The sequence below is a fragment of the Oncorhynchus kisutch genome, linkage group LG22, assembly GCF_002021735.2.
Source record: "Oncorhynchus kisutch isolate 150728-3 linkage group LG22, Okis_V2, whole genome shotgun sequence".
NCBI lineage: Eukaryota > Metazoa > Chordata > Actinopteri > Salmoniformes > Salmonidae > Oncorhynchus > Oncorhynchus kisutch.
The window spans coordinates 18,372,132-18,398,743 of NC_034195.2; positions in this window are offsets into that span (position 1 = coordinate 18,372,132).

Genomic DNA, 26,612 nt, shown 5'->3' on the forward strand with positions numbered 1-26,612 from the left:
CGGTCTTCAGGCCTTACTGGCAAACAAACAATTACATAATAGCTAAACATACAACCTAGACCACTGAAAACATACATCACATGAAATACATCTGTTTGTTGGGGTCATATAAAGTTTACAGTTGTGCGACTGTAAAAATCTACAAACACTCATGTACAGTACCAGTCAAAATATACATTGTAGAATAATAGTGAAAACATCTAAAACTACGAAATAACACGTATGGAATGATTTAGTAACCAAAAAAGTGTTAAACAAATCATAATATATTTTATATTTGAGATTCTTCAAAGTAGCCACCCTTTCCCATGATGACAGCATTGCACATTCTTGGCATTCTCTCAACCAGCTTCATGAGGTAGTCACCTGGAATGCATTTCAATTAACAGGTAGCCCTGTTAAAAGTTAATTTGTGGAATTTCTTTCCTTATTAATTGAGCATATCAGTTGTGTTGTGACAAGGTAGGGGTTGGTATACAGAAGATAGTCCTATTTCGTAAAATACCAAGTCCATATTATGGCAAGAACAGCTCAAATAAGCAAAGAGAAACGACAGTCCATCATTACTTTGAGACGTGAAGGTCAGTCAATAAGGAAAATGTCAAGAATTTTGAAAGTTTCTTCAGTCGCAAAAACCATCCAGCGCTATGATGAAAGTTAATTAGAGTTACCAGCCTCAGAAATTGCAGCCCAAATAAATGCTTCACAGAGTTCAAGTAACAGACACATCTCAACATCAACTGTTCAGAGGAGACTGTGTGAATGAGGCCTTCATGGTCGAATTGCTGCAAAGAAACCACTACTAAAGGACACCAATAAGAAGAAGACTTGCTTGGGCCAAAAAACACAAGCAATGGACATTAGACTGGTGGAAATCAGTCCTTTGATCTGATGAGTCGAAATTTGAGATTTTTGTTTCCAATGGCCGTGTCTTTGTGAGACGCAGAGTAAGTGAACGGATGATCTCTGCATGTGTAGTTCCCACCGTAAAGCATGAAGGAGGAGGTGTGATGGTGTTGGGGTGCTTTGCTGGTGACACTGTCTGTGATTTATTTAGAATTCAAGGCACACTTAACCAGCATGCCTACCACAACATTCTGCAGTGATACGCCATCCCATCTGCTTTGCACTTAGTGGTACTATCGTTTGTTTTTCAAATGGACAATGACCCAACACACTTCCAGGCTGTGTGAGGGCTATTTTACCAAGAAGGAGAGTGATGGAGTGCTGCATCAAATGACCTGACATCCACAATCGCCCGACCTCAACCCAATTGAGATGATTTGGGATAAGTTGGACCGCAGAGTGAAGGAAGAGCAGCCAACAAGTGCTCAGCATATGTGGGAACTCTTTCAAGACTGTTGGAAAAGCATTCCAGGTGAAGCTGGTTGAGAGAATGCCAAAAGTATGCAAAGCTGCCATCAAGGCAAAGGGTGGCTACTTTGAAGAATCTCAAATATAAAATATATTTTGATTTATTTAACACTTTTTTGGTTACTACATGATTTCATATGTGTTATTTCCTAGTTGTGATGGCTTCACTATTATTCTACAATGTAGAAAATTGTAAAAAAATTAAGAAAAACCCTTCAATGAGTAGGTGCAGGAGCAGCGGGTGGAAAACAAATGTGTTAATATATAGAACAGAAGGGGAAGAGACTTGCAGATCCTACAAACAGGTGAGATTTCATGTGTCAAGTTCACTTTTGAATAAACCTGTTCCTTTTCCCCCCCACCATCGGTACCACCTGTTTCCATGGCAACCTGGCTGCCGTCAGCCAGCTGTCCTAATGGAGATAGCGTGGCAAGTTGGAAAAGAGTTCTATAAATTCCCAGTATGATCCCATAGATTACCAGCTGTGGTGTCCCGTGTACAGTATCTGAAAGTGATTGCCACTATGTACCGGATATCATTCAAGATAGCCTCCACACATGGCTCAATGTCTGTGTGTGGTGTCAATGTGTGGTGGTTTAGTGCTTCATCAGTAGAGAATCATCAGCTCCGTTATAGAGAGGAGTGTGTGTGTGTGTGTGTGTGTGTGTGTGTGTGTGTGTGTGTGTGTGTGTGTGTGTGTGTGTGTGTGTGTGTGTGTGTGTGTGTGTGTGTGTGTGTGTGTGTGTGTGTGTGTGTGTGTGTGCTAAGGTGCGGAGAGTCAGTTCAGGTGGTCAGTCCAGTTCAAGTGTTCAGTAGTCTGGATGGCTTGTAGAAAGAAACTGTCTCTGAGCCTCTTGGTATAAGACCTCATGCTCCGATACCATCAGCCAGATGGTAAGGGGCAAAACAGCTAATGGCTGGGGTGTGTGGGGTCCTTGATGATGCTGCGTGCCTTCCTCAGGCACCATTAGATGTCCTGGATGGGAGTACGGTGCCAGTGATGTACTGAGCGGTCTTCACCACCCACTGGAGGGCCTTACAGTTGTGGATGGAGAAATTCCTGTACCATGCCATGATGTAACCGGTATGGACGCTCTCAATGGCGTAGTTGTACTATTTGTAGAGGACCCAGGGTGGAATGCTGAATTTCTTCAGCCACTTTAGGAAGTAGAGATGCTGTTGCCCCCTCTTGACAACAGTGGTGGTGTTTTTAGTCCATGTCACTTCGTCTGATGTGGATGCCGAGGAACTTAAAACTGCTGATGTTTTCTACTTCAGTCCCGTTGATGTGGATCGGGAAATGTTCCCTCTGCTACCTGAAGTCAACAATCAAACTCCTTTGTTTTGCTGATGTTGAGGGAGAGGTTGACCAATGCCAGTTCAATTATCTCCTCCCTATAGGCTGCCTCAGCGTCATTGGTTATCAGGCCTATAGCCTCACCGAGAACCAGGCTAAAGGGGAAGCCTGGGGAAGTCCATGGCACAAAATCAGCTAAAAAGGGGTAGGAACCAGGTGTAAATCAGTGACGCCTCGCAACATGTCAAACCAATCAAATGCCTTGCTTGGGCAGAGCATCAAAGGTTCACACTAGATTAGTGTCATATGTGCAACAGTAAGTAAGGATAGCCATGAAATAGCAGATTAAAACCCCATCAGATATGTTGGTGTATGTTTGTAGTGAACCGTATGACTGTAACAGGAACAAAAAACCTTTTGCAAGGTAAATTGTCTTTATTGCGACCAGACTACACACTGGCTTTAGAAGAGATAATGGGACCTGTCACGGTGAGTGATGAGTTTTCAAAGGCAGTGTGTGTCTCCTGTTGCAATCTTCTACTCAGATATAAAAGAAGTGCCAACGATGTGGAAAGAATGGACTGTTTTGTGAGCAAATTCTAGAGAAAAGATGTGCAGCGGCTGTCTCGACCCCAAGAAGTACCAGGAAACCCCAGAGTCTGGCGAGACAAGGCCTTTTCAGGGACCCAGCCCCAGATATAGGAATTCAACTGCTACAAGCATTGTTTTTTGGTGCGTCATTGACTGTGACAACACCAAAAATGATCACCACATACAGTAGTTAAAGTGCTCTACCTTCGAACATAGCTATCTACAGCTAACTTTTGTCAATACCATAGGCCATGCAGCTACAGGTCAACTTTATCTGGATGATTTGGTTGTTTATTATCCCAGTACTAATCATTACACTCTTCATAGACTTCAGTCGATCATAGTGACAATTGTAGCCTAAATAATTTATACATACATGTAGTTCGTTGTTTTTCCTTGACAATGAAGTAACTGATGAAGTCCATTTTATGTGGCACATACCAAGTTTATATTTGCAAATGTGTTGCCTAATGCCGACGACAGTCTCAGATCTTAAAACATTATTTTCCTTTCATTTAAGGTCTCCGTTACAACTACTTCTTGTACAAAGTCCTGGATACTTAGAGGTCCTTTGGAAATAATTGGTATGTCTTCAAGGTAATCAGCCCAGGGCAATACCAATGTATTTGATGCATGTTTCAGGTTTGTCACAAGTTGTTATCAAGAAAGCACTGAATATTGTGACTGAGGAGTGTAGAGAGTAAAAAGGGGACCTGAATACTGCGACACAAGTCCCTCAGCACTGAACGAGTTGATGATATCATGACACAAGGCGAGACCCAGATGCAGACACAGGAGGCGGATGGTTCCAGTCTTACAATGTTTATTAATCCAAAAGGAGTAGGCAAGAAAATGGTCGTGGACAGGCAAAAGGTCAAAACCAGATCAGAGTCCAGGAGGTACAGAGTGGCAGACAGGCTCAGGGTCAAGGCAGGCAGAATGGTCAGGCAGGCGGGTACAAAGTCCAGAAACAGGCAAGGGTCAAAACCAGGAGGACAAGAAAAAGGACAATAGCAAAAAGCAGGAGACTGGGAAAAACACTTGTTGTCTTGGAAACATACAAGAAGAACTGGCACAGAGAGACAGGAAACACAGGGGTAAATACACTGGGGAAAATAAGCGACACCTGGAGAGGGTGGAGACAATCACAGGGAACAGGTGAAACAGAAAGTTTTAGACGAGTGGAAAAAGTCAGCCCCAAGATTTCTGGAATTTGTACAATGTGTGAGCACATTCTCCATGACTGTAGCTACAGGAACAAGGTAGATGCCTTTAGACTGCTCAAAGAATTGCAATGGCCATGGTAGGTGTCACCCTTTTCAGGGCACATTTGAAATGTATGTGTGCACTAATGTTTCGTAATGCCAAAAAGAGATGCTTTGACCGACTATCCAGACTTGGTGTGTCCAGGAAGAGTACAATGATCAAATGTAAACAGTCTGGCGAGTCATATGGAGAGTCCAGGTCCAGACTGCAGGGTGGGTAACTTGTCCTGACAACACAACGCAATACAACATTGATCGAATGGTATGTTTAAAGCTATTGAAATGTGTTGATACAACCACCATAACAACAAGCTACAGTGTGGCTGTGTATGTTTGCTGTGTATGTTTGCTGTGTATGTTTGCTGTGTATGTTTGCTGTGTATGTTTGCTGTGTATGTTTGCTGTGTATGTTTGCTGTGTATGTTTGCTGTGTATGTTTGCTGTGTTTTTTTAATACATTTTTTAATGATTTTTATTAGGATTTTTGACAGTTACTAAGAGAGTAGGAAACGAATGACAGGGACATAGTGTTGCCGGAGTGTGGCGCTCCCTCACTTTTTTTCAATTTGAGAATACATGGAGCTGGTAACTTTTTCTGGAAAATTAATTCTGATAACTTCTAAATAAGTTATATTTAATTACCACAGAATTCCATGAAAAGTGATAGAATGACAAACCATTGAAAATAAATATGTATAGCAGCTTAGAGGTATGTAAATGGTATGTGGTTTCTTCCCTGTCTTCTCTCTGGTGGTGACGAGAATGACTCGAGCATCACTAATTTACTAAAAAGGTAGATTTGTTCCCTATTTCAGTCAGGCATTCCAACCTGTCTCGTTTGCAGCATAGAGGAAGAGGCAAAGTGAGAGGTTCTGTCCAAAATAAGCCCAATATAAGCCCAATATAAGCCCAATCTGTCCAAAATAAGCCCAATATGTTTCTATGGGCTTATTTTGGACCTTTTCGCCTGCCTTCCCGCCTTTAGGACAATGACTGGGGGGTGTGGGGTGGGGGGGTGCTGCCCCACAAAAAATGTATGTAGGCTACACTGTTCCTAAACATCATCCCTATGTGCCGCATTTGGGTATTTTAAAAGTGGTCACCCTCTAACTGTAACCCAGAATGATATGTGACCACTTGGTTATGGTGACACCATTCTGCAGAGGACACCCATAGCAACATGGCCACCCAACGCCCAATGAGCCTGACCCTCTCTGGAAGTTGCTGTAGCCCTGCTTAGCAGTGGTAGAAAAAATACCCAATTGTCATACTTGAGTAAAAGTAAAGATATTAATAGAAAATGTCCAGTAAAATACTAGTCGAGTGAAAGTCAAAGTATTTGCTTTTAAATATACCTAAGTATCAAAAGTACACATATTTGCTAAATATACTTAAGTATCAAAAGTAAAAGTATAAATCATTTAAAATTCCTTATTTAGCAAACCAGATGGCACCATTTACTTGTATTTTTTATTTACGGATAGCCAGGGGCAAACTCCAATACTCAGAAATAATTTACAAACGTAGTCTGCCAGATCAGAGGCAGTAAGCATGACCAGAGACATTCTACTGATAAGTGCATGAATTTGACCATTTTCCTGTACTTTTGGGTGTCAGAGAAAATATATGGAGTAAAAAGTACATTATTTTCTTCAGGAATGTAGTGACGTAAAAGTTTTAAAAAGTATAAATTGTAAAGTACAGATGCCCCCCCCCCAAAAAAACTAGTAGAACAATAAAGTATTTTTACTAAAGTACTTTACACCACTGCTATCTATAGTCAAATGCTTGAGAGTGAACAGGTCCAGCTACCAGGGATTGAAGCTCTTCCTGATAGCCCATTCCCTGGATCCGCGGGGAGACCTTCTCTTCTCAGCAGTGCTGGAATGGTGTGCACACAGTGCTGTGTTATACATGGTGACTCACAGTAGCTGTCCTTCATAAAATACATTACGTGGCTACAGTATGTATGTTTGCTGCATTCATTTAATCACTGATAAATGTTTTCAACCTCTTTACTGCTTCCTGACAGTCCATCTCCTGGATCTGAGGAGAGACCCTCTCAACTGAAAAATTATCAAATAGTATGAATGAAATAACATCCAACATCATGAACTATTTTGGGTGTAATATGCAGCTAGATTGGGCTGATATTGGGCATTCTTTGAAATAAGCAACATTTGAATTAATTCACTTTATTCCGAGCTCCTTTCATAGGCCTATGCACAGAGAAATCCTTATCGACTTACAAGTGACATCTTCGAACAGAGCATAACACCTCACATCATTTCGCTAGAACAAAAAAAAAGGACTACCACTGGATCATAATGGTCCAGTGGTTGTCAGGAACGTATTGGTGCAGATCACCTCCCACAAACAGGTCTCCAGCTCAGTCCTTGAAGTTCCTATATCCAAATTTGAGCCAAACGTTGAAGACAAAATACATCGGGAAATAATTCAAAAAACATGTCATTGTGAGACCTGTACTACAATTTCAGCACTACCAGTATAATAAATGGCACTTACCTAACAAATCAGATGTAATTACTTTAGAGCTACTGGATGAAGATGAAAGACAGTCAAAAGACATGATGAGGACGATTAAACTACTTAATGAACGTTATGTCCCATATTCTTCCATAGAAGTACATGGCAAGATTGCTCAGACCCTGCTTGTGAAGTTGACATTAACAGGTGATCATTTGACAAAACAAAATGCAAATGCAGAAATTGGACATTTGAAAAATGCCGTTGAACCCATGGACAAAGTGGAAGGCTTATTGCCTGCTGTTGCGAACTTCAACTGCGCAATTCACTTTACTAACCCTGTATACAGGGAGTTCTACTAGACCTCATCCAATGGAGAAATGGGAACTCTCTACCAATTATTAAGGAACATGGTGAACAGAATAAATGTGACTCAAAGTGCAGTTAGAGAGAATTACAGACCATCTGAATGGTTTAAAGATGTAAAAGATGCCGCCATCATCACAGCTACAGTCCATTACTTTGACATGGCTTCAGTGCAGGACACAATACAGACATAGTCCACCAGAAGATGTCTCATCTGCCACAGAAAAACAGAAGTGGTTTGATGCTCAGATGTTTGCCATAGTAGACACCCATGTCATGAACAATGACAGCGATGATCACCGCCCAACCTAGTGGAGAAAAGCCAAACACAGGACAAACAACCACAGATGCTGACCTGTCACTCTCCTGGCTCTAGCCATCCAGCCTTCTGAAGTCAGAAACAACTGAGTCACCATGAGCGAAAAGAACACCGGATATCAGTTGTCGATAATCAAACTAAAATTGAAGCCAGATCTAAAAATAAATAAAAAACACTGAAAACACAGTTGAAATCGCAGTGGCCTGCTGAAAGGGTCACTCCCAGAAAGGAACTTTCTAGATTCTATACATGAGGGTTATGGAGAGAGAACCTGCAGGCTGTGGAAATTCAAAATGCTGCATTTTAGACAAGCCGGGAGAACAAAATATAGCCTAGAGGGTCTGAAACTGCAGTTTGATCTAGCACTATAAAGCCCCATTTTGTCTCATAGACTCCGGTGGAACAGTGAATACAGATGGTGGATCAGGAAACATAGCGTTTGACTTGAACTGCAAACACCATGTGCGGCCTCACAAAAGATCTCATCCAACAGCAAGGGGCCAGCAGGACCATTGTAGTCAGATAAAGACTGAGCTGAACCCAGAGTCTGGAAAGCACTCCAGTTTTAAATAGATCTGAGGTCATAAATGTTGTGACTTGACTAATATTAATCGGAAGCCTATATTTATCTAATCACCTAAATGTGTTTAATTGTTACCTGATTAGATTAATCAGCACCACGAGAGCAAATTAAATGGTAACACAGTATAAACATGCACACTTAATATGTTAAAAGCAGGTCCCTAGCGGAATGGAGAGGTGGTGGGGGGGACAGAGACACTTAACCTTGGTACATTTAGAAACTACTCTCACTTACAGTAGTCATATACTTTGCCCACAAACCGCTGTCCTCTTTGAGTAAGAAATCATTAATGTATTTACGTGAAATGCCTTGCTTCTCGTCCCCCATTTCACTTTTCGGCGGCGATTCCTTGAGCGTTCAGAACACAAACCTTGATCCTCAATTATTGACAGAGGAGAAACTACTATTACCATCGATTTCTCCACTTTCAATTGAAATAAACCGCAGACAGTCGCCCAAACTTGAAACACTAAACTTTAACCATAGCTGTAGGTAGACACACCATGTCTCTTTTCTTTAGTAGAGTGTTCAAGAAGAGGAGTTGTGTATAGAGCACACTTCTGACAAAACATAACAATTTTCCTCAAATTTTTCTTCAATTTTCTGCAATGTTGCAAATTAGCTAGCATACGGAAACAACTTTCTACAAAATGTGCCCTACCCAATCGGAAAACAGTGATGAACAGAACATCAACGGGTGTGTGTGTGGGGGGGGGGGTGGTTCTTGAAATGTAACATCCAATCAAAATCTTGTCGCATTGAGCCAGCGGACCATTCAAACCGTTTTTGCAATTCAAAATTCTACAGACCTACAAAGGACAACAACGTGATTTTGGAGGTATGGCAAAGTGAGACCATCAAGGCTACAACCGTTGTGTCGTCAGCAAACTTGATGTTGGAGTTGGTGTCGTGCAGAGCCAAGGGCTGAAGACACACCCCTGGGGGACCCCTGTGTTAAGAATTGGTGTTGTTGCCAATCCTCACAGCCTGTGATCTGCCCGTCAGGATGTCCAGGATCCAGTTGCAGGGTGGTGTCCAGACCGAGCTTCTGAGCTTTGTCGAGCTTGGCGAGAACAATGGTGTTTAATGCTGAACTGTAGTCAGTGAACAGCATTTTCACATACTGTAGGTGTTCCTCTTGTCCAGATGTGTCATGTGTAAATAGCGATGGAAATGGCATCTTCCGTGGATCTGTTGAAGCGGTAGGCAAATTGGAGTGGGTCCAGTGTGCCTGGCCTGCTGACCATGATGTGGCCCATGACTAGCCTCTCAAAGCACTTCATGATGACCGGGGTGAGTGTGACGGGCGCTTGTCTAACATTGTAAAACTATAGAGACCAGGCTGGCTTGTTTTGGAGGGAAAAACTGAGTATCTGTATACAGATTTACACTGTAATCCCACACCGACATGATCTTGTGGACACATTGCAGTGCAATATTTCTCACTTAATGACAGATTTACCAATGAAACATGTTTCATTGTACTTTAGTGAAAACAAAATCAAGTTCTGATTATATTCCGATATGTCTGCCTTGTTTGGTGAGAGCGAGCAGCACAGGTTAGTGTGGATGACTGCTATGCTATCAACAGAGTGTTATGTTTACTGTGGAGCTAATCTTCAGTATACACAGGATAGGTCACCATCTGTTGCCATGTACACTGTTTGCCCTCCTGGCTGTGTTCTGTAAATGCTACCTTTAGAGATGGCCGGCAGCATGGCAACATCTGTAATGTTTAAACAGCTTGCCAGGGACATACAAGGCAGAGTCCAGATGGCATTGTGCAAACACTCTGCCTGCTATTGAGACTAAATCATGATCTCATAGTAGTCTACAGACAGACTGTTCTCGTATCAGACCTGGGTTCAAATATTATTTCAAATATGAATTCCTTGTCATACATTCTCAATGTAAGTATTCAGATATTTTTTATTTGAGACAAGTAGTTGAATATTTTAATGTATTTGGAAATACTCAAATACACTCCCATGAATTTAACCCAGGTATTTGAAAATACTATTTATTGCCTTACCTCCCTTATCTCACCTCATTTGCTCACATTGTATATAGACTTATTTTTCTATTGTATTATTGACTGTATGTTTGTTTTACTCCATGTGTAACTCTGTGTTGTTATGTGTCGAACTGCTTTGCTTTATCTTGGCCAGGTCGCAGTTAATAAATAAAGGTGAGAAATTTGATATACTATTTGGTTTTTACAAATAACCAATCAAATACTGAATTAAAAGTACTTGTTTGGACTGTGTATTTGAAAATACTTAAATAACACAGAAAAGTGGAAATGATGCCCACTGCCAAAACTGTAGCTAAGGAAAATACTTTCATCATTTTGTAACCTGGTTAAAGACAGAACAATGTTAATCTCTCTACTCTTCACTTTGTCTAATAAATTACCATGGCAACTAGAAATAGATAGCTTAACCAGGGCAATTCTATCTCTGCCGACTGGTTTCCCACTCTCTCCAACCAGTTCAGAACGCTGCATATTGCCTTATTATACTGTAGTTCTATGGTAATAATGACACCCATAATGGTGCTAATTGGTATGAACTGATAATATTAGTCGGAGACACCACCAGTTAAGGTCACATTATCTACAAAACAATTAGCATTGCTAGCACAGCAGCAAGAGGCAGATTTTGAATGGTGTTTAATTAAGATATTTTAACATTTCTCTTATGCGTCTCAAGTATAAACTTAGTTTTATGTATAAGGGCCTGCTTATCAAAAGGTCTGTGAATGTTTCTGGCAAGAAGGCCACCAAAACTTTGTGATTAGTAATGATTTTTTAATAGTGTATTCATCTTTGTCTCTACTCTTATTGATCCTTATGCACCTGTGAGAGAGAACAACTCAGCCATCTATTTATACACACAATCCCTTTTTAATATGTACTTTGTGTAATGATGGGAGGCTTGACTTTTCAGATACCGTTCCAATTACTTGAATCCAAGTCAAAGCCTCCTCTTGTTCTAGTGCTTCCTCCTCTTGTTCTAGTGCTTCGCCCCGGAGCGTGTGAAAGTGTTTACTGCCTGCACCTCTCCCTGTGTCTATTTGCCAGACGCAACACTTCATGTGGATTCAGCAGCTCATCTACCGGCTCTGTCTGTCTGAGTGGCAGCGCTTATCATGATTACTTAGAGCCAGGGCAGAGGACATTATGCCAGAAACTCATTCATCCTCTTCAACTCTCGTGGAGAGAAAGTAGACAGAACATCCACTCAAGCATGGTGTTATTTGTAGCACACAAACAATACATGAAATGCAAAATATGAGCAGAAATATTTAGACAAGAGATGTATAAACTTGTTCTCTTACATTAGATCTTCTAGATTGAACTCTCCCTTATTGCCGTTTTTTGGGAAATGTCTGTTTATTACGAATCCCTTTGGCCCGGCAGTCTAGGGGGGGATGGTAACGAGACCCGTAACATAACTCATGCAAAGTATAATAGTGACAAAGTAACAGTGAGAACAAAAAAAACACAGACAACTAAGTTACCTTCAAACACTCAGGGTTTATTTCTAAACACACGGTACTGGGGGGCAGGAAAGGGGGCTGAGCTGGACCCAAGGAAAGAAACAAATATCCAAAAATACCTCTAAGCTAGACTAGCCTACTTCAATACAACTAACTAACTAACCAAAAATAGAGTGGGTGGTCCACCCAGTTCTAACTAGTGTTTTTAAACAAAGTTTACCTACGGGTAGTGTATGCCCATGGGTGACTTGTCTTAGTAGCCCCTTTTCCCACCATCAAACAACATAACAAAACAATACTCACAGGTGGGGACAAAGTGACATGTAGTTGCAAAAAACAAAACCAGAGAACGACAGAGAAATTGACAGAGAGTTGGCGCTCCAGAGGAACCAACTGAATGGGTTTTTAAACCAAGGGAAAGGGAATGTGATTGGGTAATGGAAACAGGAGGAGGTGTGTCTTCTAATTGATGAGTGCATGGTGACTGATTGGGGAATGATGATTGCCACCTGTGAGGGGAGAAGGAGAGAAAATAAATACACACACACACACACACAGGATACACACACAGAATACCAGTATCCGTAACACTGTTGATAAGATGGGAGCATTTTTCTCTCAGCTTGGTGCCTGTCATCACAGCAGGCATCATGTCATGGCTCTCACTGTTAATAAACGGATGTGCTTGGGGAAACTCCCTGGACCACACAACTGCAACAGGAATTATGGATTATGACAATTTCAAGTAAGTAAGGCTTATCCAATTTTTGTGTGAGAATAACACTGAAGAGATTAGAGAAATATGGCGAGATTTCATTTCACAGCAGTTCATTTCGCCATTGTCCACATAAAAAATGCGATAGTATATTTGAGCAATAAGACACGAGGGTTGTGGTATATGGCCAATATACCATGGCTAAGGGCTGTTCTAAATGCACAACGCATCGCGGATATTGCCATGACGCATTGTGGCCATATACCACAAAGCCCCGAGGTGCCTTATTGCTATTATAAACTGGTTGCCAATGTAATTAGAGCAGAAAAAATACACGTTTTGTCATACTAGTGGTATGCGGTCTGATATACCACGGCTGTCAGCCAATCATCATTCAGGGCTCAAACCACCCAGTTAATAATATGGTGTAAATACTATAGCATTCACTATAGTGTTTTTTTCAGACTAACTAAAGTCTGCAAAGCACTACAGTGAATTCTGTAGTATTTAATGTAGTATACTGTTATGTAGTATTTTTGCACACTAATATACTGTAGTATTTTACTGTAGTGTTTTTACAGACATTCCTGTAATATTTACTTTAGTGATTTTATTTGATTATCTTTGACATAGAAGTGGAGGCTTTCTCCTTCAGGAAACCTACTGGAGAAACACTTAAAGATCACATTTTCCATAACCTGTTGGTAGGTAGGGCCGGGGTCTGAGCGGATAGTTCAGAGCTTCTGCCGTACATACCTACACGTACACTACGGTCACAAGACACAGGCCTCCTTATTGTCCCTAGAATTTCTAAGCAAACAGCTGGAGGCAGGGCTTTCTCCTACAGAGCTACATTTTTATGAAATGGTCTGCCTAACCATGTGAGAGACGCAGACTCGGTCTCAACCTTTAAGTCTTTATTGAAGACTCATCTCTTCAGTAGGTCCTATGATTGAGTGTAGTCTGGCCCAGGAGTGTGAAGGTGAACGGAAAGGCACTGGAGCAACGAACCGACCTTGCTGTTTCTGCTTGGTCGGTTCCCCTCTCTCCACTGGGATTCTCTGCCTCTAGCCCTATTATGGGGGCTGAGTCACTGGCTTACTGATGCTCTTCCATGCCGTCCCTAGGAGGGGTGCGTCACTTGCGTGGGTTGAGTCACTGACGTGACCTTCCTGTCTGGGTTGGCACCCCCCTTTGGGTTGTGCCGTGGCAGAGATCTTTGTGGGCTATACTCGGACTTGTCTCAGGATGATTAGTTGGTGGTTGAAGATATCCCTCTAGTGGTGTGTGGGCTGTGCTTTGGCAAAGTGGGTGGGGTTATATCCTGCCTGTTTGGCCCTGTCAGGGGGTATCGTCGGATGGGGCCACAGCGTCTCCCGACCCCTCCGGTCTCAGCCTCCGGTATTTATGCTGCAGTGGTTTGTGTCGGGGGCTAGGGTCAGTCAGTTATATCTGGAGGATTTTTCCTGTCTTATCCGGTGTCCTGTGTGAATTTAAGCATGCTTTCTTTCTTTCTCTCCTTTCGTTCTCTCTCGGAGGACCTGAGCCCTAGGACCATACCTCAGGACTACCTCGCCTGGTGACTCCTTGCTGTCCCCAGTCCACCTGGTCGTGCTACTGCTCCAGTTTCAACTGTTCTGCCTGCGGCTATGGAACCCTGACCTGTTCACCGGACGTACTACCTGTCCCAGACCTGCTGTTTTCAATTCTCTAGAGACAGCAGGAGCGGTAGAGACAGTCAATGTGATCGGCTACGAAAAGATAACTGACATTTACTCCTGAGGTGCTGACCTGTTGCACCCTCGACAACCACTGTGATTAATATTATTATTTGACCCTGTTGGTCATCTATGAACATTTTAACATCATGGCCATGTTCTGTTATAATCTCCACCCGGCACAGCCAGAAGAGGACTGGCCACCCCTCATAGCCTGGTTCCTCTCTATGTTTCTTCCTAGGTTCTGGCCTTTCTAGGGAGTTTTTCCTAGCCACCGTGCTTCTACACCTGCATTGCTTGCTGTTTGGTGTTTTAGGCTGGATTTCTGTACAGCACTTTGAGATATCAGATAATGTAAGAAGGGCTTTATAAATACATTTGATTTGATTCTGGTCTTTTCTATAACCTGTAGGTAGGACTGGAGTCTGATTGGCTAATTCAGAGCTTCTGCTCTTTTCTATCCATGTCATCTCATGGGATGAGAGGAGAAAGCAAGGCAGGCAGGGGCAAGGAGGAAGGGCGGGGTTAACTCGAGGGTTTGTATTAGGGGTGCATTAGGGTCGGTGTTCGTGGGTCATAATCAAAATGCAACTGGCTAACTTATTTCCCAACATGATTTCTATTAAAACAAACTTTAATAAGTTAAAATATATCAATGTTAAGAAGGCCTTTTAAAACAATCTTAGATTAGCTAAAATAAATGGATTATTTTATTTTATAAAGGAAAGAATTGCCAACAAGATAAGTTAGTGGGAGAGTACAAACACACCCTACAGAGCCCCAGGACAGCAGCACAATTAGACCCAACCAAATCATGAGAAAACAAAAAGATAATTACTTGACACATTGGAAAGAATTAACAAAAAAACAGAGCAAACTAGAATGCTATTTGGCCCTACACAGAGAGTACACAGCGGCAGAATACCTGACCACTGTGACTGACCCAAAATTAAGGAAAGCTTTGACTATGTACAGACTCAGTGAGCATAGCCTTGCTATTGAGAAAGGCAGACATGGCTCTCAAGAGAAGACAGGCTATGTGCTCACTGCCCACAAAATGAGGTGGAAACTGAGCTGCACTTCCTAACCTCCTGCCCAATGTATGACCACATTAGAGAGACATATTTCCCTCAGATTACACAGATCCACGAAGAATTCGAAAACAAATCCAATTTTGATAAACTCCCATATCTACTGGGTGAAATTCCACAGTGTGCCATCACAGCAGCAAGATTTGTGACCTGTTGCCACGAGAAAATGGCAACCAGTGAAGAACAAACACCATTGTAAAACAACCCATATGTATGCTTATTTATTTTATCTTGTGTCCTTTAACCATTTGTACATTGTTAAAACACTGTATATATATAATATGACATTTGTAATGTCTTTATTGTTTTGAAACTTCTGTATGTATAATGTTTACTGTTAATTTGTATTGTTTATTTCACTTTATATATTATCTACCTCACTTGCTTTGACAATGTTAACACATGTTTCCCATGCCAATAAAGCCCTTGAATTGAATTGAATTGGGTAGTTAGAATAGTAAAGGAGTTCAGAAAGGAAGAAGTGCAAATAACTGTTTGTAGATGCCAATAGTCATGTTTAGGATGTGTGAGGGTGAGGATTCTAACCCAGATTAGGGTAAGGGTTGGGGGTAGGGGAAAGATTACATGTTAATCTTGAGTGTAGGGGGCAGTATTTTGATGTTTGGATGAAAAATGTACCCATAGTAAACTGCCTATTTCTCAGGCCCAGAATCTAGAATATGCATATAATTGTCAGATTAGGATAGAAAACACAAAAGTTTCCAAAACTGTCCAAAAATTGTCTGTGAGTATAACAGAACTGATATTGCTGGCGAAAACCTGAGGAAAATCAAACCAGGAAGTGGCCTCTATTTTGAAAGCTCCATGTTCCATAGCCTGCCTTCGCTCTATTTAAAGGGTTATCAACCAGATTCCTTTTCCTATGGATTCCCTATGGTGTGAACAGTCTTTAGACATAGTTGCAGGCTTTTATTTTGAGAAATGAGCGTGAAAGATCACATCGCGTCATTGTATGGCTGGGTGCCAGCAGCGTTTTGTATGCACAACAGCTTGGTGCAGCCATTTTCTCTCTCTCTCCTATTGAAGAAGATACATTCGCGGTTGATATATTATCGATTATATATTGTAAAAACAACCTGAGGATTGATTATAAAAAACGTTTGACATGTTTCTACGACCATCACGGACACTATTTGGAATTTTCGTCTGCGATGTCGTGACCGCTCGAGCCTGTGGATTTCTGAACATAACGCACCAACCAAATGGAGGTATTTTGGATGTAAGAATCATCTTTATGGAACAAAAGGAACAGTTATTGTGTAACTGGGAGTCTCGTGAGTTCAAACATCTGAAGATCATCAAAGGTAAGTGATTTAATTTATTGCTTTTCTGACTTTCGTGACCAATCTACTTGGCTGCTAGGTGTTTGTAATATTTTGTCTACTGAGAGAGATGTGCTTACATAAACGCTTGGTATGCTTTCGCCGAAAAGCTTTATTGAAATATGACACCAGGTGGATTAACAAGCTAAGCTGTGTTTTGCTATATTGCACTTGTGATTTCATGAGAATTAAATATTTTTTTAGTAATTTAATTTGAATTTGGCGCTCTGCAATTTTAGCGGTGGTTGACGACAATGATCCCGCTAACGGGATGGTGCATCAAGAAGTATTAATTGGGTTTATGTTTATAAGTGAGGTATGATGACGTTGTGTGGGATGTGAGGATGTGTTTGTATCTGGCTTTGACTTCTGGAACATGATTGACAGAGGTGTTTCTGTGGCCCATTGTGCTTCTTGTACAGTTTCTTGAGGAATGGGTTATGGATCGCTCTGTTCAGGTATCTCTGTACTTTATTGCTTGTCCATCTTTGATGGCCTTGATTCTGGATATATGATGGATGTATTTGTTGTTGATGTATATGGGTATTTTGAAGGCCAGGTTTATTTCTCGGTTATGGATTCTTTGCAGTCGGTTCATTTGTGGTGTGAAGGCTGTGATCCAGACGAGTAGTGCGTATTCGAAGAGGGATCTGATTTAGCTAAAATATATGAGATGACAGTGTTGTTAACAAAAGGCTTGTTTGAATATATTTATTTCATTTCATTTGCGATTTTCATGAATAGGAAAAGTTTCTAAGGGTATTTATGTCCGCTGCGTTATGCTAATGCATTTGAGGCTATGATTACGATCCCGGATCCGGGATTGCTCGTCACAAGAGGTTATTAAAATGGTTTCAGGTGCTGCACCATGTTTCCTTCCACAAAGTGCTTTTAAGTGATTGATCCTCTTCCGTCCTTCTCTCTGTGTTCCCAATGTGGATCATCCACAATATGTTGCTTTCAAATGTAACCCTCAGGAACGTATTTTACATTTTGATTGTTACGTACGTACAATTTGAGGATTATGGGTTTCTTTGATTTGAGGTTTGCATTTCTGGTGAATAGGATGCACAGTGTTTTTTTTAAGGGTTTGGTGGTTATGGAGGAAGCTTGAGATTTATGTTTCTGATTTGAGTGCGGGAGTTGGAGATTGGTGTCTGTTAGTCTATGGCCCAGTCCATTGTGCCACTTTTTTATCAAATGCCTTTTCTACCAAAGTAAACAGTTGCAAAATGTCTTACAATATTTTAAGACCATTGGAATACATTTTATGTTGTTGATCTGTTTCTTCAGAAGCCTGCCTGGTGTGGTCCAAGAAGGACCCTGTCTTCTACAAGGCAGCTAATTCTGGAGGTGAGTACCCTTTCAAATAGTTTCCCCACATGGCTGAGGAAGCGGATTCGTCGATAGCTTGAAACATTCTGTCAGTCTTTGCCAGGTTTGTGGATCATGGTGACAACTGCTGTTTTCCAGGGTTGTGTGAAGCTGGCGAGACATGAGGTGAACAGGTTGGAGAGCAGGTGCAGGAATTCTTCAGGTGCTTGTTTTAGTAGTATGGTGTCAATGTTGTCTTCCCCGGGTGCTTTTCATTTTCTTTAAGTGTGTCCTGATTTCTGTGAGAGTCACAACTCTGAGTGACTGGTCTGCTGGTGCCAGGGAAGAGGTACGTGTCATTTGAGAGGAAAGTGGTGTTTTTGTGATTGTTACAGCATGTATGAGTTGGTGGTCTGCTGGAATCAGGAGGGAGGTACAGTAAGTGTCGGATGGCAGGTGAGTGGTGTTGCTTTTTGTATTTCTCCTTTTAATTTTTTGGGGGGGGATGTTGGGGCAGTAGTGCACATTTTGTAGATGTTATTTTCTTCGTTATTCTCTGAGTTGACCCTGGGCCGTTATTGTTGTTACGATATTGAGTTGTTACTTGTGTTTCCATTAATAGTATTTATTTTCTGCCAGGTGTGTGAGTTCGAATCTTTGTCAAGCTGTTTGTAGAATGCATTCCATTCCATCTGGTAATGCGGGGTAAGTTTGATGTGGTTCTGGAGCTGGTTTATTTATGTTTTGGTGTGGGGGGTATCTGGTCTTGATGGATCCTCTCCTTCATTTTATTTTGTATTTGATAAGGTGAGTTGGAGTTGTTGTTGTGGTTAGAAGGATAGTCTCCTCTCGGGCCTGGATGAGGACATTCCCCAGCCTCTCCGCTAGCTGATCCAGCATCTGAGGTTTCTCTGTGACTGTAATGTTTATATTGCATGCAACACACTGTCTGTAGTTCTCCCGGGTGGTTTTCTTATAGTTGTGTCATTGTTTTGCAGATGCTTGTTGAAGTTGGAGGGAAAAGGAGGTGAGGATGGGAAGGTGGTCACTTCCGACTTCATGGCTGACAGAAAAGTTAAGGAGTTTGGCAGCCAGGTCTGGGGAGCAGAGGACTAGGTCAAGGATATCTGCAGTGGAAGAGGAGGAGTGGATGTGCGTGGGCTAGTCGTTATTGATGATGGTGAGGTTTGTATTCTTGAGGATTTTCTTTCCCAGACTGGCTTGTGGTGTTACAGTTGAAGTCTGTTTTTGTCATTAAAATCTCTGATGCTGATGGTGTCGTCGTTGTTTTCTGAGAGAGCAGGGATTCGTTTTTCTGAGGGTGTTATTGTGAGTGGACAGTGATGTGGTGTGTGCATTTAAAATGACTTGCAGCTATGTACTCGTTATTGTTGAAATTTTCTTTAGTGAAATCTAAAACAGCTTCAGCGTATTCAACGCCTTCCTTTTAAAAGCTGTGCCACAACCCCCTCCAGGGATCCGAAAACATGTGGTTGTGCTTAACAAAGTTTATTTATGGAAGCGATCATCACATTGTTTTCTTGGAGTAATTGGATCAGTTCTTCTTGATTGCTTCTTATACCTCTGATGTTGTTATGTAAAAAGATGGTTGGGGTAGCCATCTAGTTATTAAAAGGCAATAAAACTTTGAAAGGTGAGTATAATGGGCCGCCCCCAGGTGGTGAGGGTAGGCAACAACATCTCCTCCCGCTGATCCTCAACACTGGGGCAACAACATCTCCTCCCCGCTGATCCTCAACACTGGGGCCCCACAAGGGTGCGTTCTGAGCCCTCTCCTGTACTCCCTGTTCACCCACGACTGCGTGGCCACGCACGCCTCCAACTCAATCATTAAGTTTGCGGACGACACAACAGTGGTAGGCTTGATTACCAACAACGACGAGACGGCCTACAGGGAGGAGGTGAGGGCCCTCGGAGTGTGGTGTCAGGAAAATAACCTCACACTCAACGTCAACAAAACTAAGGAGATGATTGTGGACTTCAGGAAACAGCAGAGGGAACACCCCCCTATCCACATCGATGGAACAGTAGTGGAGAGGGTAGCAAGTTTTAAGTTCCTCGGCATACACATCACAGACAAACTGAATTGGTCCACTCACACAGACAGCATCGTGAAGAAGGCGCAGCAGCGCCTCTTCAACCTCAGGAGGCTGAAGAAATTCGGCTTGTCACCAAAAGTACTCACAAACGTCTACAGATGCACAATCGAGAGCATCCTGGCGGGCTGTATCACCGCCTGGTACGGCAACTGCTCCGCCCTCAACCGTAAGGCTCTCCAGAGGGTAGTGAGGTCTGCACAACGCATCACCGGGGGCAAACTACCTGGCCTCCAGGACACCTACACCACCCGATGTTACAGGAAGGCCATAAAGATCATCAAGGACATCAACCACCCGAGCCACTGCCTGTTCACCCCGCTATCATCCAGAAGGCGAGGTCAGTACAGGTGCATCAAAGCTGGGACCGAGAGACTGAAAAACAGCTTCTATCTCAAGGCCATCAGACTGTTAAACAGCCACCACTAACATTGAGTGGCTGCTGCCAACACACTGACACTGTCTCAACTCCAGCCACTTTAATAATGGGAATTGATGAGAAATGATGTAAATATATCACTAGCCACTTTAAACAATGCTACCTTATATAATGTTACTTACCCTACATTATTCATCTCATATGCATACGTATATACTGTACTCTATATCATCGACTGTATCCTTATGTAATACATGTATCACTAGCCACTTTAACTATGCCACTTTGTTTGCATACTCATCTCATATGTATATACTGTACTCGATACCATCTACTGTATCTTGCCTATGCTGCTCTGTACCATCACTCATTCATATATCCTTATGTACATATTCTTTATCCCCTTACACTGTGTATAAGACAGTAGTTTTGGAATTGTTAGTTAGATTACTTGTTGGTTATTACTGCATTGTCGGAACTAGAAGCACAAGCATTTCGCTACACTCGCATTAACATCTGCTAACCATGTGTATGTGACAAATAAAATTTGATTTGATTTGATAATGTGGTGAGACTGGTTAAGAGGTTAAAAAGTAGTGAGTCTCTTTAAGACCCCCAAAACAATATGTAATCTTAAAAGTCTGAGTGCCTCATGATGCTGTGTAGGACACTCTTAAAGCTGCAATATGTAAATTTTTGGGCGACCCAACCAAATTCACACAGAAATGTTAGTTATAGATCTGTCCTTCTCATTGAACGCAAGTCTAAGAAGTGGTAAATCTGTTCTATGTGAGCTATTTAAATCCTCCCACTCTTAATTTTTGTTTTTGCGTCTTTTACTGTCGGTTTTGTACACAATGGTAATGAAAATATATTTCACAGCGGTTTAGATGGTACGATGATTCTTTACACTATAATAACTTATTTTCTCACATAAACTGAAATTAGTCGACGTGGGCCGCTTCCGAGGACTGTATACTCTTGTTCTCCATGACCGACGTGAGTAAAACATTTAAGTGTGTTAACCCTCGCAAGGCTGCCGGCCCAGACGGCATCCCTAACCGCGTCCTCAGAGCATGTGCTGAAGAGCTGGAAGGAGTGTCTACGGACATATTGAATCTCTCCCTATCCGTCTGCTGTCCCCACTTGCTTCAAGATGTCCACCATTGTTCCTGTACCCAAAAAAGCAAAGGTAACTGAAATGACAATCGCCCTGTAGCACTCACTTCATGAAGTGCTTTGAGAGGCTAGTTAAGGATTACATCACCTCCACCTTACTTGACAACTTAGACCCACCTCAATTTGCATACCGTCCCAATAGATCCACAGACGATGCAATCACCATCGTGTTGGACACATCCCTGTCCAATCTGGACAAGAGGAAAACCTATGTAAGAATGCTGTTCATTGGTTAGAGCTCAGCCTTCAACACCATAGTACCCTACAAGCTCATCATTAAGCTTGGTGCCCTGGGTCTGAACCCCGCCCTGTGCAACTGGGTCCTGACGGGCCTCCCCCAGGTGGTGAAGGTAGGAAACCTCACCTCCACTCTCCTGATCATCAACACAGGGGCCCCACAAGGGTGCGTGCTCAGCCCCCTCCCATACTCCCCATTCACCCATGACTGTGTGGCCACGCACGCCTCCAACTCAATCATCAAGTTTGCAGAAGAGACTCAGTAGTAGGCCTGATTACCAACAATGATGAGACATCCTACAGGGAGGAGGCGAGGGCTCGGGCGGAGTGGTGCCAGGAAAATAACCTCTCCCTCAACGTCAAAAAAAACTAAGGAACTGACCGTGGACTTCCGTTGACAGCAAAGAGAGCATGCCCCCATGAACATTGACTGGACCGCAATGGTGAAGGTAAAAAGCTTCTCGGGACACATCATTGTCAATCTGAAATGGTCCACCCACAATGACAGTGTGGTGTAGAAGTTGCAACAGTGCCTCAAGAGGCTGAAGGAATTTGGCTTAGTCCCTAAACCCTCACAAACTTATACAGATAAACAATTGAGAGCATCTTGTAATGCTGTATCACTGCCTGGTAAGGCAACTGCACCGCCAGCAACCACAGGGCTCTCCAGAGGGTGGTGAGGTCTGCCCAATGCATTACCGGGGGCACACTGCCTGCCCTCCAGGACACCTACAGCACCTGATGTCACAAAAGGCCAAAAGATCATCAGTGACAACAACCACCCAAGCCAGGGCCTGTTCACCCCACTATCATCCAGAAGGCGAGGTCAGTAAAGGTGTATCAAAGCTGGGACTGAGAGACAATTTGTTTTTCAATCTCAAGGCCATCAGACTGTTAAATAGCCATCACTAGCTGGCTTAGTCATTAACACTAGCCGGCTACCGCCCAGTTACTCAACCCTGGACCATAGAGGTTGCTGCCCTATGTACATAGACATGGAATCACTGGTCACTTTAATAATGGAACACTGGTCACTAATAATGTTTATATACTCTTTTACTCATGTCATATGTACAGTAGAAGCAAATCAATCCCAGAACAACAGCAAAGGACCTTGTGAAGATGCTGGAGGAAACGGGTACAAAAGTATCTATACCCACAGTAAAAACAAGTCCTATATCAACATAACCTGAAAGGCCGCTTAGCAAGGAAAAAGCCACTGCTACAAAACCGCCATAAAAAAGCCAGACTACGGTTTGCAACTGCACATGGGGACATAGATCATACTTTTCTGAGAAATGTCCTCCGGTCTGATGAAACAAAAATATAACTGTTTGGCCATAATTACCATTGTTGTGTTTGGAGGAAAAAAGGGGATGCTTGCAAGCCGAAGAACACCATCCCAAATGTGAAGCAAGGGGGTGGCAGCATCATGTTGTGGGGTTGCTTTGCTGCAGGAGTTTCTGGTGCACTTCACAAAATGGATGGCATCATGAGGTAGGAACATTATGTGGATATATTGAAGCAACATCTCAAGACATCAGTCAGGAAGTTAAAACTTCCAAATGGACAATGACCCCAAGCATATTTCCAAAGTTGTGGCAAAATGACTTAAGGACAGCAAAGTCATGGTATTGGAGTGGCCATCACAAAGCCCTGACCTCAATCCTATAGAAAATTTGTGGGTAGAACTGAAAAAGCGTGTGCGAGCAAGGAGGTCTACAAACCTGACTCAGTCACACCAGCTCTGTCAGGAGGAATGGGCCAAAATTCACCCAAATTATTGTGGGAAGCTTGTGGAAGGCTACCCAAAACGTTTGATCCAAGTTAAACAATTTAAAGGCAATGCTACCAAATACTAATTGAGTGTATGTAAACTCTGACTCACTGGGAATGTGAAGAAAGAAAGAAATCATTCTCTTTACTATTATTCTGACATTTCACATTCTTAAAATAAACTGGTGATCCTAACAGGGAATTTTTACAAGGATTTAATGTCAGGAATTGTGAAAAACTGAGTTTAAATGTATTTGACTAAGGTGTAGGTAAACCTCCAACTGTATATACTGTATTCTAGTCAATGCAATCCTATTCAACTTGCACCAGAGCCTCCCACTCCTGTTTCTATTCTGGTTAGAGCCAGTTTGTGCTGTTCTGTGAAGGGAGTAGTACACAGCGTTGTACGAGATCTTCAGTTTCTTGGCAATTTCTCACATGGAATAGCCTTCATTTCTCAGAACAAGAATAGACTGACGAGTTTCAGAAGAAAGGTCTTTGTTTCTGGCCATTTTGAGCCTGTAATCGATCCCACAAATGCTGATGCTCCAGATACTCAACTAGTCCAAAGAAGGGCAGTTGTATTGCTTCTTTAATCATCACAACAGTTTTCAGCTGTGCTAACATGATTGCAAAAGGGTTTTCTAATGATCAATTAGCCTTTTAAAATGTTTAGCTAACACAACGTGCCATTGGAACACAGGAGTGACGGTTGCTGAAAATGAAAATGAAAATGGTCCTCTGTTCGCCTATGTAAATATTCCATAAAAAATCTGCCGTTTTCAGCGACAATAGTCATTTACAATATTAACAATGTCTACACTGTATTTTTGATCAGTTTGATGATATTTTAATGGACAAAAAATGTGATTTTCTTTCAAAAACAAGGACATTTCTAAGTGACCCCAAACTTTTGAGCGGTAGTGTATATATTTATAAACTGGGTGGTTCGAGCCCTGAATGCTGATTGGCTGACAGCCGTGGTATATCAGACCGTATACCATGGGTATGACAAAACATTTATTTTTACTGCTCTAATTACAATGCTAACCAGTAAAGGTACTCTGCGTTGCACCGTACATAAGAACAGCCCTTAGCCGTGGTGAATTGGCAATTTACCCTCAGGCCTTATTGCTTAAATATAAACACACATAATAACATCTGCTAAATATGTGTTTGTGACCAATATAATTTGATTTGAAGTATTCGGTTTTTAGCAACCAAGATTTGGCAGTTCGATTTAAGCATAGTGAACCTTTTAAGCATCTCCTCATCTTCCAGATCTGTTTCAGGTCCTCCTTTAAGTGAGTTGTGTTCTTGGAGGTGTTTTCACAGGGGCTGGTAGTGGTGGGTGTGGTGAAGGTGAGGTTGGTGGTGGTTGCGGTAGGGGTGGAGAGGGCTATATACTGTAGGTGGGACAGTGTTTGGAGACTGAGGAGTTGGCACATTTAGCATCTTTCTTGTCGTTGGGGCACTCTTTGTGGTGGTGGTTTTCTGCACAGTGGATATGTGGTTGAACTGTTCGGCATTTGTAGCTGTGTTTTGATGGTGGTAGGTGGGGGGGGGGGTTGATCTGGGGGCCCACAAAAGGGGTCGCCAGTTGCCCACTTATCCATCCCAGAGAAAGTATTAAAATGTATTCACTCACTACTGTTAGTCGCTCTGGAAAAGAACGTCTGCTAAATGACTAAACTGTAAATATAAATGTCCTATAGAAAGTATTACAAATGATCGAGGGATACTAGTGTTTAGTATAGTATTCTATAGTTTACGACCACCACCACAGTGTCTCTCTTGTGATGTGTAGGACATTGTGTGTTTGTCTATAACTGGTGGAGTCAGTTGTGTTATTCTCTCCTTTCAGATGAAAGGCGCAGCAGCAGGGCATCGGCCAGTCTAAATGCCACATCTGCCAATGCCAAAGCTTGCCGACAGCGCACAGTGACAGTGCCATAATGGCATTGACATGGCTCTATTTAGCCACACGTATGATAAAGTCCCCCTCTATAGTCACATCTCAATGAGGTCACACAATACCCATTGTCAATCCAGTAGTGCAGCGGCTCGCCACAAAGAATGAACACATCAGCGCTGTGTGTGTGCGCGTGCGTGAGGAGATAACAGAGCATTGTATCTCAACTGGACACTCTCTCAGCCAGCGGCTAGGCTAGGCTCCATCTCTCCATGCCCCACTGGGCTTCCCTCCCCCTCCCAGTCATCTCACACACAAATAGAAATATCCCCTATTTTGTTCAGCTGGTATCATCCATTTAATATGGCCTCTGTCTCTGTTCTCTCACCTTGTAAAGAGTCAGTGTGTTACTGTGGCTCTGTGGAATCGAGGGAGTGTCCTAAACGGCACTACTTCAAAAGTAGTTCACTATGTAGAGAATAGGGTGCCATTTGGGACACAACACCAGTCTCTTTAGTCAACCACATCAATGTGTTAGGGAATGTAAACAGGAACATATGGTGAGAGGGTTGAATTGTTACGTAACATACCATAATTTATCTACAATTCAGATCCCCTTAAAAATGCCAAGATCGTAAGTTTTCTGGCATACAGTTGACACTGTAAAGTGGATTCTCCATACATAAGTGTACTCCATATCTGTCATCATGCACCATAGCTAATTTGCCTGACTTATGAGGAGAACATATTAACTTCAAATGAAGAGGGGAAAGGGAGGCGAGAGAAATGTGACAGTTATTGAGGGATTATGTGCCATCATTGACATTGGCAGAACATTTTTAGAGCTTTATTCATTATCTGGTGAATTACTCCTTTTTTTAGCTCATAATCAGCCCGCCGCGGATCAGCTTCAACGCTTCAGCTCATGTAAAATGTATTTCATGCTTCAGATTTCATATAAGCAGACATGAAGAAGCACTCAGACAGCGAATGTGTAAGAAAGCCATGCTTCAGAGACTGTTGGAGTGGTACACAGACACTGGTGGC